The sequence below is a fragment of the Cynoglossus semilaevis genome, chromosome 10 (genome assembly GCF_000523025.1).
Source record: "Cynoglossus semilaevis isolate Cse_v1.0 chromosome 10, Cse_v1.0, whole genome shotgun sequence".
In the NCBI taxonomy this organism is placed as follows: domain Eukaryota; kingdom Metazoa; phylum Chordata; class Actinopteri; order Pleuronectiformes; family Cynoglossidae; genus Cynoglossus; species Cynoglossus semilaevis.
Genome location: NC_024316.1, coordinates 3,432,964 through 3,440,415, shown reverse-complemented (window position 1 = coordinate 3,440,415; position 7,452 = coordinate 3,432,964). Strand labels below are relative to the sequence as shown.

The 7,452-nt window shown below is 40.4% G+C and overlaps 1 protein-coding gene across 2 annotated transcripts in view; it reads right to left on the bottom strand.

The window, feature by feature from the left end:
* Nucleotides 1-7,452, bottom strand: part of dip2ba (disco-interacting protein 2 homolog Ba) — a 32,760-nt gene that overhangs the window by 24,509 nt on the left and 799 nt on the right. The gene's annotated exons all lie outside the window — the stretch shown is intronic.

The window sequence follows — 7,452 nt, the reverse complement described above, 5'->3', positions numbered from 1 at the left end:
CCAAGTCCAGCCTAACGAGCAGAGCCAGGACAGACCAATTACAACTTCTAAAAACTTCTAAAGAATATGAAACCTGGCATCTGCCCAGGAGCCTGTTGTACTGAACTCGAAGCCACACCCAGTCTGTGTTTCCATGGCCTCTGTTTTACCTTATTTTCGGGAGCTGAGCTGAAGGGGTCCATGACAACAAGGCAAGCACTAACACAATGTGTCTGAAGGGGCCAGGAGGGGAGATACACATCAACTTGTTCAGAGGGTTTCCTGAGGACTTCGAGTCACTGGGATTTTTTTATGATCCTTTTGCCCTGAACGGGAATTAGGAAAGGATCTATTCAAAACGCAAGGCACCAGTCCAGAGAGAGAAACACAACAATGGCCCAGTGTGTGACTGACAGACAGAGTGGGTGACCTTTTGGAAAATTTTATTGTACATTTACAGAACTGCTTTTACCCCTGAGCTGTGGCTTCCCATCAGGCCTTCCTGTGACGCAGGCCTCAGCTTTCATATATAGAAACTCACCAGCTGCTGAGAACATACCGTGTGTCCTCCACACCCACTTCAAAAGACAGCAATGATCAGCTGTGGGTGATCAGCTGAAGAACCCAAGTGACAGAAAGAGAGACAATGAGAGTGAGAACCACTAGAGATGACAGGATGGACACCGGCCATCACAATCACCGCTGCACCTCCTTAACACCAACCTCCCTTGACTCACAGTTGGAGATAAACGTTAGACGTCAACCAGTTCAACATTCATTACTACTACATAAAGAAGGGACTAAATCTCTCTCCACCAGAAATGCTTATTTGACTTCCAAGTCAATGTGAGGTATCAGTTATGAAGCCAACATAATGTCTAACCCAATAGGAGCCTCACTTATGAAATAACAAAGCATGCATGCTGTTTGTTGGCAAGTGACTGTACAGTATTGGCTAGCCTATGGGCTAACGTCCATATGGTCACTGTGTGTGTGACATTCAGTGAGTTCAGTGGTGGAGAACTGGACTGGTTTATCTGGTGTTTCCAACCAAGATTGTGCATGTACAGAAAGGGAAAGAAAACGTAGAAAAAAAAGCTGTAAATGGATTTTCACTTAACAATTTTCCACCCTCACATTTTAAATCGCATTTTATCCAGTAGTAACCCAACACAGAGGGTTTGTTAACGCTGTGCCCAGCAGTGCAGCACTGAAAGCATCACTGGCATGATGCTTCAACAATTAGCACACCCATAGCAACTTCTCCAGCAGCTCAGACAACAGGCTGACTGGCCCGGTGGGGGCAGTTCTCAACAGGTTGTGGTATTTCGCACACAACCTACGAAGGGAACGGTGACCCATATGGAGCCAGCCACGAAGTTGCTTGGATTAGTGTTGCTTGTGTTGTGACTAACTGTTGTGCACTGGCCAGAAGAATTAGGAAAAATAAGAAAATGCAGGCAGTTGAAAGAGGCCTCGGCTGCAGCAGCTTTTGTCAAAGGGATTCTTGTATTCTCCTCCTCAGGCATGAAAGTGAATTTGTCTTGCTAGCCTGGTCTATTTATATTCACAAGAGCATTCTTCAGTGTTAGCACAGTCACATGGTATGCTGGGCAGTTGATATAGACAAGGGATGGATTGGGGGTCTAGGGGGCTCACATCGCTCCCACAGTATGTGGAAGGACACACAGAATGGAACACACCTTAATTTCAGCTTTGCTCCCACAGAGTTCCTCATTCAGCCTTCAAGGCATAGATCAGTGTGCATTAGTCAACATTGATGTGTCACAGCCGGAGCATCTGACTACATGACTGGGGGCCACAAAAGCAATAAGTGGGAACATTGCTTAATGCAACATCTGAGACTGGTTTCGACGTCCAGTTGAGATGACAGGTCTGATAAAGTGGTGGGTGTTGAACAGAGGGTCTGATATGACGAAATCCCCATTCATTCTCTTTCTTGTGATGAGTCAGAGTTTGCATGGCACCTATCAGCCTAACAGCCCTGTGAGGCAGGAGCCTAAAACAGGTTCTTTCACATTGAAGGGAATGGCTCTGCCCCAGAGAAGACACGCCTAACTGCAGTGACTAACAGACCTTCGACAACGGAGAACACAGTCTAGGCTCGTCTATAAACACGTCGTATATCTAAATCTTGTTGGTTCACTTTACACAACTCGGTCAAATATCATATCGGCAGAAGACTTTTTTTAATAATGCAATTTGAATAGCTTTAATTCTGAAGTCACACAGGATTTGTCTGCTGAAGATATTCACAATGATTTACCGTCAAACTGTCATACCAGTGGGTTTAAAGACACATTTCCTTGGCAATGGTTGTGTGTTAGCTTCTCTAATTTCCGGTGTGTGTGTTTTCTACCAGGGGAGATTAGGGAGCACTAGTGCAACAGAAAGAAGAGTCAGCGACAGGAAGTCATGTCCAACTTCCTGGTGATAAGGATAATCTGCTTGGCTCTTGGTGTCCTAAAAAGAAGAAGTTCTGTATATAAAAGTCCTCTTGTACTCCTGGTGCTCACTCAGGACACATTACAGCAGGTTGATCTACAGAAATGAACCCACAACCCTTTGGTAAAGAACGGCTGATATCGACCAAGCCACCACCACTGGCACTTTATTGGATTACTTGGTCTGTACCCTCTCATGAACTAAAGCAAAGCAGTTTCATCTGGTTTTATGTCTTTGTTTGACCTCATTGTAAACCCTTTCGTTGCAGGAGGTTACATAAAAAAGTTCAACAGGAACCTTTTTGAATCCAACTGTATGCAATTAATTCCCAGAGTGGCTCATTTTTGTAGCAAAAGATTATAAAAAATGTGTCTTTCCACCAACACGCATGCAAACAACGCTCTGAAAGAGGGCCCTGGTATTTAATGAGAACATGTGAATAATTCAGCCTATTACAGGCCTTGGAGGAGTAAAGATGACTGCAGACATCATTAACTATTCACAGAAACACTACTATGCCACATGCACATATGCACTTCCACAAATACTGTACACAATTACCAAATATTTCAGCCAAGAATCCAAAACCATCTGTTTGAGCCTAAGGCCTTCACTGTTGAGCTCCAGGGAAGACGAGTTCAGGCTTTTTTTTTTCTTTAACAAAGAGCACTTTATATCATCTATTGCCAGGAATTTATTTGATTAAAAAATATAATTCATTAGGATAAAGGTAATTATTTGGCAAAGCTGTACCTTGTACCTAAAATGTGTTACATTTATGACATACTGCACTGGTTTTGTTTTAATTATTTAACATGTTTAAATAATTTGAAATCATTGTGCTGACAATGTATATGTACATATTGTTTAGCATTACGTTGTTGATTATTTGAAATTCATTAAACATCACAACAGTGACGATGTTTATGTAAAAGTCCCAAAAACAGACAAGTGTTTGTGTAAAAACCTCTGTACATCAGTTGAATTATTATTATTATTATTATTTTCTATTCATATAAACATAAATAACAAGATTGAAAAAAAAAGCCTCAAAATAACTATTCTTATAAAAAAACCTTTTTAATTTTTCAGTTTGTTTAAGGCTACTGGCTTCAGTTTGTGGATCATCTACATCCATGATTCCACCACCGTCACCTTGGATCCTTCTTTGACTGTTAGATCAACCATCTTTACATTTCTCTACATCAAGGAACTGTCCCTGAGGTTTTCTTCTCCTCTTTCTACCTGGGATCTTATCTCTAGCCTCCGTCTGATCTACACACTTCAAATTCTGTTCATCCATCCGGTCAGGACCAACTCAGGCCTCTCTCTCAATGACATGAAAGGTTCTAAAATCTTTTAGAACTGACCATCAAAGAATACAGTACAATGAACACCATGGAAGTGAACCGTAGAACACTTATTTTTAGAAAAATGATGACACTCAGTAACAGAAGCTCTACTCAACCATTCAACTCAATGGGTTTTGTTTTTCGACATGTCATCTACTGAACACTTCTGTACACAGCACCACAGGAAGCAGTCGAGTGCTCTGTAATTACCATGTTTCCCCATTAGCTTTGGCTGAGGACATTTAACACATGCCCACGCTAACACATCCTTATATTTACTGTTTCTCCAAACTGTCAGGTAAAATGTAAAAAAGAAGACATTATAAGCCCATGAAAAAAGAAGCTCAAACCATGAACCCAACACTCTCCTGTACTATTCTGGCAGTTCTGCTGACTTTAATACACGTAGGAAATGGTTGTTTTTAATGCAGCTAACAAACCACGCAGTGGTTAAGAGCTGGAAAGTCATGCTTTGCATCAAGAGGATTTTTCTTCCTTATTTTCAGTGTTCATCTACATCTAACACTCATCACCATAAGTTTCTAACCGGAAGTGACTGTAACATATAAGGAAGTGTATTTAAAACTACCTGCTAAAACACTTGAATCTCATTCTATTTTCAACAAAAAACTTGATTTCAGTTGATTTTACACAATGATGACTTTGATTGATTTTTGAGTATTGGGATTGCCTAGAAAAATAGTTTTAACTTTTGCAGTAAAATGTGCTTGTTTTTAAACTCTAGAAAGACTTCTCGTTGGTTGTTCTGACTACAGATTTCTGTGATTACTGCATCTTCGTAATGTGTGATAATTTCTGAAAATGGACACTACATGCACAAGACGTGACTAATAGCGAGAATGAAAACTCACGGGCAGACTGGGAGGATGTGTCAGTCAGTAAAATCTGCAGTTTTGTAAAAACAAAAGTCCATTGCCTCAACTTTCAGCTAGCTCACAGATGGAATTACTCAACTGTGTGGAATTTTGCCTATGTCAGCAACATTGCACTTGTGGAAAACACACATGACAGATGGACAGGAGAGTGGAGCAGGTAGGCCCGTTAAAGGGATGAGCCAGACATGACCTTTTACCCGCAGCCCAGCTGAGAAATGGCAGGATGACAGGGATAAACCACTCCTGTTAGGAGTACACAAATTCAACACACGTCATCTCTTCAACTATGACCAGACGCAGGCCCCTCCCTGGAGGCAGCTCATTCCAACGTGCACACAAAGACTGGGTTCAACTCAATGGCCTAAATGGCAACAGAGCTCTTAGCTACAGCAGCTCAAACTGACTGAATGGTCTTTATTGTGTGCCCATGGTCACAGGGGGCTTGCAGAAATGGGTTGTTTTTAAGAGACCATTCGGCAGGACTGGGTTCTTATCCAAGTAATGTAGAAACCGGCTTTTTTTTCATCTTAGTTTAGAGGAAAACTTGAGGATTCTAGAAAAAAACATTACTACATGCTAGTAACATGTCATATGCATCCAGAAAAAGGTAGTATGATTTATTAGTAAATTAACAACAACAACAAACAAAACATGCTCAGACATGCTAATTCTAACAAACTAAGACACGACTTAACTGGTGAAATCAGTCAAAATAAAACAAAGCTGAAAAAATGCATAAAGTAAAAACTGTTTACAACCAGAAAACACCTAAAACCACTTAGACTGGACTCACACGATAGATGCTAATTGGTCAAGAGCTCATTAATGCATTGACCTCCAATCAGCTCTAATAATGACTGCAGATGAACACTGACATTCAGGACAAATGTTTCGTACGAAATGTAAAGATGATACTGTGGCAGACTTCGAGGGATTTATGTTTTTTTAAACAAACAACCAACAATGGCCAATCAAAGACAGGCTGAGGTGAAGGGGATGCTGTCAACATCTCTGCAGCCACTGAGCAGGACAGCTGCTCTGGGGGGAGGGGCTGATTTTAACAGACTTGGGATTAATTAAATGCTTCACCTAATATTTGTCGAATGGAACAAATGGACACATCCATCACACAACCTGACAAGGGTTTCTCAAGAGTAAAGAGTGAGCTTCCCACTCAATGAGAAGTGCAGGTACTGTGGTTAAAGCTATAATTACTGTAACAACAGGTTAGCACAGCTGTATAAGACACATCACCCTAATGTCTGCAGTAAACATAACTGAGATCATGAGCTGCGTGTGGTTATCAGTGTCAGCCTTTTGTAGCAGGCTGTATCTCCATATGTAGAAGACGAGATGATGACTGAAGGCCTTGTCACTATGTCTCAACACTGTGGTCACAGTGACTCACAGTTTCACCGCACCAGAACGTTCTTTTCTACTGTAGCTCTGAACATCAGAGCTACAGAACAATTCAGGCTATAACTGAAAGGTGTGGTGTTAAAAGTTACATTACTGCATTGAGCATCACTAGCATGAATAATACATTCTAAAGTGAAAGAAAATGACAAAAAGGTGCTGAAATGAAGCTGTTGACATTTAAACAGTCCATTGAATATAAATAGGAAATAGAGTAAAACATAACAATAGATTCCTGAAAGGTGCTTGGTTGATAACATGAATATCACCTTATACATGTCTATGTAAACATAAGATTTCATTTTAATTTTTTAATGTTACGCTAGTTGTAGATCTTCTCCAAAGGAACATAATGTCTACTATGTCCCCATTTAGAGGAAAATGTGATAAAAAAAAATGACAAGAGACAGGGTGATATGAGTGAACACCGCTAGCGATTAACAGCTGAAACCAGTTTTCTTTTTAAGGATGTTTTCACTACCTGTTGTTTTGTTGTTCTCACTACCTGTACATGCCATTATGGATTAAATAAATGACCACCATGTTTGATTGAGGAGGAACTGGAAACAAGGAAACAGGAACTGGAACTTGTTTTTGAGCCCATAAACTCTTATTGACGTTAACTATTGATGTTATAAACGGAGACAGAAAAAGTACATGTAAATGTCATCTGTTTATAGATATAGATGTTTCGTCCAAAGCCAATACAGCAAATTATGTTTACCAATGTGACTGCACCGTTGACTAGGACGGGCCTTGTCCATTCATTATACACACAGTGCACTTTTTCTTGGGAGTTTTTATTTGAAACAAACAACTATAATCAACAATATGCCCAGACATCCATAATGTCATCCAGCCAGACTGGAACACTTTGGCTAAAAAGACACTAAAGTTTTATTACCATAGGTTTTGACTGTACTGGACAATTTAACAACGCAGATGCCCATGATTGACTTCTCAGAAAGTATTTTCTTTTTTTAATAAAATACTAATTACATTATCAATGGCAATTGTCTGAAATGCATCTTTATCAGTGCACTGAGTGTCTGTCAAATGCAGTAGGTAACAAAACTGTATCATTGTTTGTCATTGACAATATGGAAACCCTGCTCTCACATTTCAACAATAACCCTACGTAAACTACAGTTGAAATAAAGTGAACCTGGATCAACACCGTTTCCTCTGAGACTGAAGTTGTGATTGCCTACATAAGAAGACCCAGGAGCAGAATGACAGCAGAAGGGTCAAACACTGGTCTCCAGACCCTTTGCCTGAGGCCATCAGCAGCCAGCCTGTCAGGACAGACAGGACGGGATTGTAGGTTTAACTACAAAGATACT